This window comes from Pan paniscus, chromosome 4 (assembly GCF_029289425.2).
Source record: "Pan paniscus chromosome 4, NHGRI_mPanPan1-v2.0_pri, whole genome shotgun sequence".
NCBI classification, from domain to species: domain Eukaryota; kingdom Metazoa; phylum Chordata; class Mammalia; order Primates; family Hominidae; genus Pan; species Pan paniscus.
Window position 1 is genome coordinate 40424879 of NC_073253.2, and position 12780 is coordinate 40437658.

Sequence of the window (12780 nt, forward strand, 5' to 3'; positions counted from 1 at the left end):
GAGGTACATCCTAAGCTTTTTTTCTGAAACGGAGTCTCACTCTTATCGCCCAGGCTGGAGTACAATGGCGCGATCTTTTTTTTTTTTTTTTTTGAGACGGAGTCTCGCTCTGTCGCCCAGGCTGGAGTGCAGTGGTACCATCTCGGCTCACTGCACCCTCTGCCTCCCGGGTTCACACCATTCTCCTGCCTCAGCCTCCAGAGTAGCTGGGAGTACAGGCGCCCGCCACCACGCCCGGCTAATTTTTTGTATTTTTAGTAGAGACAGGGTTTCACCATGTTAGCCAGGATGGTCTTGATCTCTTGACCTCGTGATCCGCCCGCCTCGGCCTCCCAAAGTGCTGGGATTACAGGCGTGAGCCACCGCGCCCGGCCAATGGCCTGGTCTTGGCTTACTGCAACCTCTGCCTCCGGGGTTCAAGTGATTCTCCTGACTTAGCCTCCTGAGTAGATGAGATTATAGGCGCCTGCCACCACGCTCAGCTAATTTTTTTTTGAGATGGAGTCTCAATCTGTCGCCCAGGCTGGAGTGCAGTGGCGCGATCTCCGCTCACTGCAACCTCTGCCCTGCCACACCGGGTTCAAGCGATTCTCCTGCTAAACCTCCTGAGTAGCTGGGATTATAGGCGCCCACCACCACGCTTGGCTAATTTTTGTATTTTTGGTAGAGACAGGGTTTCGCCATCTTGGCCATGCTGTACTCGAACTCCTGACCTAAGGTGATCCACCCGCCTCAGCCTCCCAAAGTGCTAGGATTACAGGCATGAGCCACTGGACCAGGCCGATTTTCTTTTCTTTTTAGTAGAGATGGCTTTCACCATGTTGACCAGGCTGGTCTTGAACTCCCGACCTCAGGTGATATGCCTGCCTCAGCCTCCCAAAGTGCTGGGATTACAGGAGTGATCCATGGCGTCCAGCCAAGATATTTATTTATTTATTTATTTGAGATAGGGTATCCCTCTGTCACCCAGGCTGGAGTGCAGTGGTGCGATCATAGCTCACTGAAGCCTCAAAGTCTTGGGGTCATGCCATCTTCCTGCCTCAGCCTCCTGAATGCTGGGACTACAGGCATGTGCCACCAAACCTGGCTAATTTTTTTTTTTTCTGGTGGATACCGGGGGTCTCACTGTGTTGCCAAGGATGGTCTCGAACTCCTTGGCTCAAACAATCTTTCTGCCTTGGCCTCCCAAAGTTCTGGGGTTACAGGCATGTGGAACTGCACCCTGCCCTAGATCCTTACTTTAGAAGTTTCTCAGGTAATATTAGCATGCAGCAGGGTTGAAGTTTTACTGATCTAGTTCATTGACTTATGCTTCATGGGCCATTAATCCTTTACCACAGGGAGATCAAAGACTTTGCAGGAGTTCACTTGAGATCCAATCTCACTTGGCCATCTGGCTGACTCTCTGGGTCCTACTCATTTCCACCAAAATTCTAGCAATGTTAAGCATCTCCCCACACCCACATCAGGAACATTATTCTTACTTTACTTTTTCACTTTTTTTTTTTTTTTAACAAATTACAAGTTTTGTCAGTTTGCTTTTACAGTTTACTACAAATGTCCTTTAATAATTCTTCAACTTTATTGTTTAATTTAAAAAAATATATACTATGGGCCAGGTGCGGTGGCTCATGCCTGTAATCCCAGCACTTTGGGAGGCCAAGATGGGCAGATCACCTGAGGCCGGGAGTTTGAGACCAGCCTGACCAACATGGAGAAACCCCATCTCTACTAAAAATACAAAATTAACCGGGCTTGGTGGCACATGCCTGTACCAGCTACTTGGGAGGCTGAGGCAGGAGAATTGCATGAACCTGGGAGGCGGAGGCTGCAATGAGCCGAGATCACACCATTGCACTCCAGCCTGGGCAACAACAGCGAAACTCCGTCTCAAAAAACAAAACAAAACAAAACAAAAACAAAATATATATATACACACACACACACTATACAGGCTCATGCCTGTAATCTCAGCACTTTGGGAGGCCGAGGTGGGTGGATCACTTGAGGTCAGGAGTTCGAGACCAGCCTGGCCAACATGGTAAACCCCCATCTCTAATAAAAATACAAAAATTAGCTGGGCGTGGTAATGTGTGCCTGTAATCCCAGCAACTGAGGAGGCTGAGGCAGGAGAATTGCTTGAACCAGGGAGGTGGAGGTTGCAGTGAGCCGAGATCATGCCACTTCACTCCAGCCTGGGCGACAGAGTGAGACTCTGTCTCAAAAAATAAAAATTACCTGCACTCCAACCTGGGTGACAGAGTGAGACTTTGCCTAAAAAACAAAAACAAACTATTCATATAAAAACATATATTGATATATATGTATTGAATATACATGAGCACACACACACGTGTGTCCTTATATCTATTATTCTGTATTTTGCTTTTCTTTCTTTCTTAAACTTGTTCTTGAATCTTTCAAATGTACGGAAGAATATATATAAGAAATCAACAGTCAATAAATAGGAACATAAACTCAAATGGTCAATAAACATATGAAAATATTCTCAATTTTATTGTAATTATGAAAATGCACATTCAAACCACACTAAGAAGATACTGTACATCTATCCGACTCAAAAGTTTAAAAGTCTGACAAAGGGAGGATGTAAAGCAAAGGGAATGTTAACATAGTGCTGATTTGAGTAAAAGTTAGGACAACCACTTTGGAGAAGAAGTAGGCAATATCTAATGTATTAGTCAGTCATTGCCATAATGCTATGTTAAAAAAACAAAACAAAAAAAAACAGCCCAAATAAGCAAAAATTTGGCTGGGCATGGTGGCTCATGCCTGTAATCCCAGCACTTTGGGAGGCCGAGGTGGGCAGATCGCTTGAGGTCAGGAGTTTGAGACCTACCTGGCCAACATGGTAAAACCCTATTTCTACTAAAAATACAATACCTCCCCCAGCTGTCTCCACCACACTGTCAATCTCACTCACTCTTTCCTAGCTGTTTCTAATCCTTCTTTAACAAACAATTTTTGGCTTTGCATTTCTCTTTCCTCCAAAATCGCCGAGGCCTCGACTTACTCACTGCTAAAAAAAAAAAAAAAAAAAAAGGGATTCTGTATATTTTTTAATGAAGAGTGTTGTTTTCACCTAAATCAGTCTGGCCTTGTGTATGACAACATAAAAAAACTCTGTCAAGGATAGAGCCCAAAAACTCACCAACAAAGCAAGTAATTACGCTGAACCCCCTTGGGCACTCTCTAATTGGATGTCCTGTGTCCTCCCAATTCTTAGTCCTTTAATACCTGTTTTTCTCTTTCTCTTAATTCAGACCTTGTGTCTTCTGTTTAGTTTCTCAATTCATACAAAACCACATCCAGGCCATCACTAATCATTCTATTCGACAAATGCTCCTTTTAACAACCCCACAATATCGCCCCTTGCCACAAAATCTTCCTTCAGCTTAATCTCTCCCAGTCTAGGTTCCCACACTGCCCCTAATCCCGCTAGAAGCAGCCCTGAGAAACATCACCCATTATCTCTCCATACCACCCCCCAAAAATTTTCACCACCCCAACACTTTTGTTTTATTTTTCTTATTAATATAAGAAGACAGGAATGTCAGGCCTCTGAGCCCAAGCTAAACCATCATGTCCCTTGTGACCTGCACGTATATCCAGATGGCCTGAAGTAACTGAAGAATCACAAAAGAAGTGAAAATGGACGGTTCCTGCCTTAACTGATGACATTACCTTGTGAAATTCCTTCTCCTGGCTCAGATGCTCCCCCACTGAGCACCTTGTGACCCCCGCCCCAGCCCGCCAGAGAACAACCCTTTGACTGTAATTTTCCGCTACCTACCCAAATCCTGTAAAATGGCCCCACCCCTATCTCCCTTCGCTGACTCTCTTTTCAGACTCAGCCCGCCTGCACCCAGGTGAGATAAACAGCCTTGTTGCTCACACAAAGCCTGTTTGGTGGTCTCTTTACACGGACGTGCGTGACATGTATGTTTTTGTTTAACTTGTGTACAAAGGCTTATGGATAGGTGCAAAAATAAATTCTCTTTTGCAACCCAGAACTCATTGTTCAGTATGAGTTTTGATACATATAAGGGATATTATGATACCTGAGACAGTTAACTGATGGGAGTATTGATAGCCATAAAGGTTGGTTCCAGGCCAGGCACAGTGGCTCAAGCTTGCAATCCCCACACCAAGGTGGGAGTATTGCTTAAAGCCAGCAGTTCAAGGCCAGCCTGGGCAAGAAAGTAACAAATACCTCATCTCCACAAAAATTTAAAAATTAGCTGAGTACTGGGGCATGTGTCTGTGGTTGCAGCTACTCAGGAAGGGGAGGCTGAGGCAAGAGGATTGAGCACAGGAGTTGGAGGCTGCACTGAGCTTTGATGGCACCACTGTACTCCAGCCTGGGTAACAGGCTTTTTTTTTTTATTAAGACAGACCCTGTCTCTTTTTTTTTTTTTGAGACGGAGTCTCGCTCTGTCACCCAGGCTGAGTGCAGTGGTGCGATCTCGGCTCACTGCAAGCTCCACCTCCTGGGTTCACGCCATTCTCCTGCCTCAGCCTCCCGAGTAACTGGGACTACAGGTGCCCACCACCACGCCTTGCTAATTTTTTGTATTTTTTAGTAGAGACGGGGTTTCACCGTGTTAGCCAGGATGGTCTCGATCTCCTGACCTCGTGATCCGCCCTCCTCAGCCTCCCAAAGTGCTGGGATTACAGGCATGAGCCACCGCGCCCGGCCCAGACCCTGTCTCTTAATAAAAAAAATTGATTCTAGGACTGTAGAAGAGGTAGTTAAACAGCATGGGATATGAGGGAAATCCTCAGCAGTATTAATTTTGCATTCCAATTTCATATTGACTTGATACATACGATGGCTTTTTGTTTTAAAGGCTTTATCTTGATGATGTCTGGAGTTAAAGGTATTGGCATATTCCACACATCTGTACCATTCTTAAGTGTGATCACTTAGGAATAAATATAATTTGAACTCATTCATGTTAATAGAAGGGTGTCAAATTGAGAACCAGGCAGATCCACCACCTACAGTAAAAAGGACCTTAAAGTAAATTGGTTGAAGAAATTAGATCCCAAGGATTCTTGGTGAATTTTGAAGTCTTCATCAGTATATCCATATTAAAAGGAGATAACAGAAGCCAAAATAAAAGAATTATGGGCTGACAGGACAACTGGATTAAAATAAGCATCAGTTTTATTAAAAAGGGCTAACTTGAAGATAAATCTTTTGACTCCAGCTCTTTAGAGGATCTAAAGTGAAGTTGATGGACAGTGGAAGAAATCACAACATGGAATTCCTTGAATAAAAATTATTAACTTTAAATAAAAAAAAGAAAAAAGTGAAAAGAGACTCTACAAAGCAGAAAAAACATTTGCAATAGTACAGTCTACAAAGGCCTTGTATCTATAACGTATGAAGAACTGCTACAAATCAATAAGATAGAGACAAAAATGAAAATAAAAAACGGACAAAGACATGAAGAGGCACTTTACAAAAGAGGATATTCAAGTGGTCAATAAGCATATAAAAAGTTATTCATCAAAGAAATAAGTTGAAATTAAAAAGATGGAAAATGATACCATGCACACAGCAAAAGAGAACTACAGTAGTTACAGTAGGATCAAAGTAGACATTAATGCAAAAAAATTACTAGATATAGGGCATTTTTTATGATAGAAGGGTCAATCCATCAGGAAGATATAACAATTATACACACATAATCACCTAAAACTGAGCCCCAAAATACATGAAGCAAAACCTGACGGAACTGAAAGTAGAAATGGACAATTCAATGATAGTCAAACTTAAATACCACACTTTCAATAATGAGTAAAACAACTAGACAGAAAATTAGTGAGGAAATAGATGACTTGAACAATACTGTTTATCAACCAGGCCTGACAGACATATATAGGACACTCCATTGCAAAGCAGCCCAATACACATTGCTCTCAAGGGCGCATGGAACACTCTCCAGGATAGACCATATTTTAGGCCATAAAACAAGTCTCAATGAATTTTAAAATATGAAAATTATATAAGGTATGTCTTTGTCAATGGAATGAAATTAGAAATAATAACATAAGAAAATTTGAAAAATTAACAAATTTGTAAAAATTAAACAACATGCTCCTAAGTAAACAGTGGATCAAAGAAGAAATCCCAACAGCAATTCAAAAATACTTTGAAGTGAATTAAAACAAGCACACAACATACCAAAACTTAGAGGATGCAGCAAAACTAGTGCTCAGAGGGAAATGTATACCCTCTCAATGAAATGTAAACATCTTCATTGGAAAAGAAGAAAGATCTCAAATCAGTAACCTAACCTTTTACCTTAAGAAACTAGAAAAAGAAGAGCAAACTAAATCCAAAGCATGAAGAAGGAAGTAAATAAAAAATGGAAATAAGGCCTGGCTCGGTGGCTCAAGCCTGTAATCCCAGCACTTTGGGAGGCCGAGGCGGGCGGAACACAAGGTCAGGAGATCGAGACCATCCTGGCTAACACGGTGAAACCCCGTCTCTACTAAAAGTACAAAAAATTAGCCGGGCATGGTGGCGGGCGCCTGTAGTCCCAGCTGCTCGGGAGGCCGAGGCAGGAGAATGGTGTGAACCTGGGAGGTGGAGCTTGCAGTGAGCTGAGATTGCGCCACTGCACTCCAGCCTGGGTGACAGAGCAAGACTCCGTCTCGAAAAAAAAAAAAAAAAAAAAAATGGAAATAAATAGATAATAGAAAAACAATAGAGAAGGTCAACTAAGCCAAAAATTCGTTCTTTGAAAAGATCAACAAAATATGACAAGTCTTTAGATAGACTGATAAAACAAAAAGAGAGAAGACTCAAATTTCTCACATCAGGAGTGGAAGAGGAGACATTACTGTTGATCTTACAGAAATAACAAGGATATAAGAGAATACTATGATTAGTATGCCAACAAATTAGATAACTGAGATGAAATAGACAAATTCCTAAAAATACACAAACTGTAAAAATGGGCTCAAGAAAATCTGAGTAGACCTATAACTAGTAAAAAGAATTAGTAATCCAAAACTACCCACAAAGGAAGCCCAAGCACAGATGGCTTTACTGCTGGATTCTGCCAAACCTTTAAAGAGGAATTAACACTAGTCCTTCTTAAATGCTGTCAAAAAATAGAAGAGGGGATACTTCCTAAATTATTCTATGAGGTCAGTATGGCTCTGATAACAAAGCCAAAGATATCACAAGGAAAGAAAACTACAGACCAGTATCCCTTATGAACACGGGTGCAAAATTCCTCAATACTGGAAAATCAAAGCCAGCATCATATAAAAAGGATGACATGCCATGACCACTCAATTTATCCCACAAATGCAAGGTTTGTTCAACATATGAAAGTGAATCAGGCTGGGCATGGTGGTTCACACTTGTAATCCCAGCACTTTGGGAGGCCGAGGAGGGTGGATCACCTGAGGTCAGGAGTTTGAGACCAGCCTCGCAAACATGGTGAAACCCCGCCTCTACTAAAAATACAAAAATTAGCCAGGCATGGTGCCTCACGCCTGTAGCCCCAGCTACTAGGTAGTCTGAGGCATGAGAATAGCTTGAACCCGGGAGGCAGATATCGTGCCACTGCACCCCAGCCTGGGCAACAGAGTGAGACTTGGTCTCAAAAAATAAATAAATAAATAAAGTTAATCAATGGAAGGCACCAAATTAACAGAGTAAAAGAAAATCACAAGATAATCTTAATTGACACAGAAAAAAAATTTGACAAAAACCAGTAAAGGGCATCTGTGAAAAACCCACATCCAACGTCATACTTAATGATTAAAGACTGAAAGCTTTTCCCCTAAGATCAGGAACAAAACAAGGATGTTTTCTCTCATCATTTCTATTCAACATTGTACTGGATGTTCTAGCCAGGGCAATTAGGCAAGCAAAAGAAATAAAAGCAATCAAGATTGGAAAGGAGAAAGTAAATTTCTATTTGAGGTGTCATGATCTTGTACATAGAAAGCTCTAAAGAATCTGCAAACGAACTATGAGAGTTGATGAACAATTTAATCAACATTTTCTCTCTACACCATAGACATACTACGTTTTGTTGTCTCAGTTTCTCACCAGCTATAAAGAGTTTTGATAAAGATAGACCTGTATTGCTTATTTTAAAATTCTTTGGTCCCATTCCTGATTTCCTGGATTAGAATCTCACTACCAATAATGATATGCAATATATAAAAATGTTAACACCAAAAGTTGGAAATGGATTAGAAAGAGGCAAGACTGGGTAGTGGAATTATTGGATGAGTGGTTTATATTTTGTTGATTATATTTTTCTCATTTTCCATGCTGAACATATAGTCCTTTTACACTAAGAAAAATCTTAATAGGTTTTTGGTTAAGAAATTTCTGACACATAACACATAATATGCAGTGAATACATTTTTGTTTTGGTTTGTTTTGTTTGTTTTTTGGACAGGGTTTTACTCTGTCACCCAGGCTAGAAGTGCAGTGGCACGATCACAGCCCCCTGCAGCCTTGACCTCCCGGGCTCAAGCTAACCTCCCTCCTCGGCCTCCTGAGCAGCTGGGACCACAAGCATGCACCACCATGCCTGGCTAATTTTTTTTTATTTTTTGTAGAGACAGGGTCTCCCTGTGTTGCCCAGGCAGCGAGAGAGAAGACCCAGGTCTCTGCATTTTTGATACTGAAGCTTGAGAACCAGGGCAAACTGGAGAGCCCAAGGAAGCCTGCCCCACACTGAAGGCCTAGTTCCACTCCATCCCCACCCCAGCACTAATCCATTTCGCTGTAGCATTTTCAGATCAAGGCCAGGATGAAAAATTGAGAGACTTTGTGTATTGTGTCAGCCTTGATATGGGGGAAGAAAAAGAGAGTCCCTTCTCTAAGCCTTGGCAGAACATGCCTTTCCCAGTGGGTTGTGTCTTTGTTTGAGCTGAAAGTTCATCTTTGTTCCTGTCTCTCATTTTGGCTCCTTTCCAATATAAAAGAATTCAAATGTTTTGCCTGATCTTTTTTTAAGTCATCCTTGTCAAGTTGGAGTATTCAGTTTCACAGGTTTTGTTTGTTTGATTGATTTTTGTTTTTTGAAGTTGGAATAGTCTTTGCTTTATATATATATATTTTATTACAACATCGATTGCTTCCATATGCAAATTTTTACTTTGAAAGCATTTTTAGTTCCAGCATTATCTACAGTACAGAATTTAGCTGTTAATCAAATTCCTCAATTGGGCAACTAAACTGACATAAAGAAAGCCAAGCAGTAACGTCGTTGCTTTCTGCTTTGCAATATTTTTCTAAATTAGTAAATTAAGCTGGTGGTAGAGGGGTGGGGGAATGGGAGGGGCAGGAGGATGAATGGAGGTAGGGAGGTGGGATGATAATGGCTCTCTACCTTTAGCAAACACTTACAGGTATAAATACTACATATGTTTTGACTAACTGAGTGTATAACAAGTCCTCAAAGTATAGACTATTCCACCAAAAACCAAAATAATGTACTGAAATTAATTTTCAATTATAATGAATTATGTCTTGTTATAAGGCCCTATAAAAGATGATCCCAAATTATCTTGAATCTTTCTGCCAGTGTCAAACCTAATGCAGTTAGGGTCACATTAGCATAGAAGGACACTTTGTTCTGATTAGAAAAGGTACTTCCTCTGAGGGGAACATCACACACTGGGGCCTGTTGTGGGGTTGGGGGAGGGGGGAGGGATAGCATTAGGAGATAATACCTAATGTGAATGACAAGTTAATGGGTGCAGCACACCAACATGGCACATGTATATATATGTAACAAACCTGCACATTGTGCACACGTACCCTAGAACTTAAAGTATAATAAAAAAAAAAAAAAATATATATATATATAAAAGAAAAGGTACTTCCAATGGGCAGGCAGATTAGAAAATGGCACCTCTTCCTCCGGGTGATGAAGCCTAGAGTTAGGGCACTTGGCTTGGCATGCAGAACCTGGGCAGGTTTTCAACCTTTTCTTGTGCCCTCTCTGGTGTGTGCGTGACCTTGTGTGAGGCCCTGCTGTGTGTGGAGGCCTCAGAACAAGGACAATATGGCATGTGTTCCCAGGATGTCCCTTCATCTGTGAACTGATTCTGTAGGGGGCACTGGGCAAACATTAAAGTCCAGGGACTCATTTATTCCATGATTAACAGGGCAGAGGCCTTTACCCAGCTGGGCAGGAAAAGGACCTGCTCCGCCTGTCTTGGATCTGTCCCCACCCTTTGATCACGGATACCTTAGGTCTTGAGAACTGCATATTTGGCACAAACATCTCCATCTAAACCCCTGCTCTAAGAGACTTGATCAAAGGCTGACATTGCTTTAGCATCCTAAGGCCATGTGCCTGGGATGACCTGGCCCACCTTGATTTCCAGTCTAGCAAAGCTCAAGGCTGCCAAAAGAATTTACCATTTGTTCCAGCAACACCCGGTCATGGGCCCTTCACATCCCTTTCTCAGAGCATTTATTTGAAAAAACTCCCTTTGTCCCTTTGAGATGGATGTGTATCTTCTACAGCTCAGGAGTGTCTTTGTCAAGGCCCTGAAAACCCATTCCTTTGATGTTATGAAGAAGGATAAGGCCTCTGTCTCCCAGACTCTGAGGGAGGGTAGAAGCCTAATTTGGATAAATGCCAGTTGGCAGAATCAGATGGCCTAATTACATGGATATTGACCCTACCTCACTTCCCCACTTTTTGTAATGTTTCACTTCTGTGACGCTACAGGGGCCAGGCCCGCTCCTCTTCCCTACTCCCCCATTTTCCAAGACACCTCTGTGCAACTCACAGTTGAACTTAGCTGTTTCCCCTACCACAGTTAATTACTGAATAAAATCTGTCTTTGCTGTCTTCAACTAGTGTCTAGCTTTATCTTTTTTTTTTTTTTTGAGATGGAGTTTTGCTCTTGTTGCCCAGGCTGGAATGCAGTGGTGCGATCTCAGCTTACTGCAACCTCTGCCTCCCAGGTTCAAGTGATTCTCCTGCCTCAGCCTCCTGAGTAGCTGGGATTATAGGCGTGAGCCACCACGCCCAGCTAACTTTTTGTATTTTTAGTAGAGACGGGGTTTCACCATGTTGGCTAGGCTGGTCTCGAATTCCTGACCTCAGTGATCCACCCACCTAGGCCGGCCAAAGTTCTGGGATTACAGGCGTGAGCCACCACACCCGGCCCCAGCTTTATCTTTGACAGTTCTTCTACCAAGTCCTTATCCTGCATCTTTCTATAAAGTAATATAACCTGCTATAACTTAATGTTACAGCACACATATTGTACCATGTTGGTACCTAGTTTCTCCAAGTATAATATTTGATCACTGGGCTGGGCATGGTGGCTCACACCTGTAATTCCAGCACTTTGGGAGGCCAAGGTAGGAGGATCCCTTGAGCCTAGAAGTTTGAGACTAGCCTGGGCAGCACAGGGAGACCCTGTCTCTACAAAAAACAAAAATTAGCCAGGCATGGTGGTGCACGCCTGTGGTCCCAGCTGCTCAGGAGGCTGAGGTGGGAGGATAGCTTGAGCCCAGGAGGTCAAGGCTGCAGTGGGCTGTGATCGTGCCACTGCACTCTAGCCTGGGTGACAGAGTAAGACCCTGTCTCGAAAAAACAAAACAAACCAAAACAAAAATTTAATCACTGCATATTGTGTGTTATGTGTTATAAGTTTCTTAACCAAAAACCTATTAAGATTTTTCTTAGTGTAAAAGGACTATATGTTCAGCATGGAAAATGAGAAAAATATAATCAACAAAATACAAACCACTCATCCAATAATTCCACTACCCAGTCTTGCCTGTTTCCAATCCATTTCCAACTTTTGGTGTTAACATTTTTATATATTGCATATCATTATGGTCTAAATATTCTGTGAATATATCTGTATGATTAAGCATAATTTTAAAAGCAAAAGTGGGATCATATTTTTAAACAGATGCTTTTTCTACTTAACATTTTCCCATGTCATTAAATATTCTTCAGAAAAGAGATTTAAAGATTACACAACATTCCATTGTATGGATGTACCAACATTTATTTAACAACTATCTTACTGTTGGATTCCCCCTTCCTTTCCCCACTACCAATGTTTTCCCATTACAGACAGTATTGAAATAGTCTTGTAGGCAAGTCTTTGGGCTTATCCTTAGTTATTTCTTTGGATGAATTCTGAAGGAAGCATTTAACTCCACTGCCGACTCACCTCTGTCTCTTGGCTTCTGTGCTATCACACTCTCCCTTGTCTCTCTGACCATGCTGTTTCTCCTGCAGGATCTTCTGTGGTCCCTATAAGATTTTGGCTGGACCTGTGCTTTTCCCCGCCATTCTCTCTGAGCAAGCTCACTCATTCCAAGGCTTCAATTACCATGCCTATGCTGACATCTCCTGATCAATATACCTTAAGTCTACATATTTCCCCTGAAGTCCTGAAGATCTCACTATTTTAGATGTCCCCACTTGGATGTCTTACAAGCACATAAAAACTCAACATAGACAAAATGGAACTCATAATTTTACTCCCCAAATCCTTATCTGCAGTGATTGCTATTTGAGTAAATAACACCATTATTTATCCAGTGGCTCAAGCCAGGACCCTGATGGTCTTGCTTGCCTTCTCTATTATATTGCTTGTTTTGCCAGACCCTGTTGATTCTACTTTCCACCTTTGAGCTCTAGAATCTATTTACTTCTCTTCATCCTCACTGTCACTTCTAGATCAGACTGTCATCTCTTTACTAATGCAAATATGGTCCTGTCACTCTGA

The 12780-nt window shown here is 41.9% G+C and overlaps 1 non-coding gene across 1 annotated transcript; it reads left to right on the top strand.

The window, feature by feature from the left end:
- Positions 1 to 3950: 3950 nt before the first annotated feature.
- Positions 3951 to 4075, top strand: LOC112439971 (small nucleolar RNA SNORA40). The gene has a single exon (XR_003028189.1). It is a non-coding gene; the product is annotated as a small nucleolar RNA SNORA40 (small nucleolar RNA).
- The last annotated feature ends 8705 nt before the right edge of the window (positions 4076 to 12780 follow it).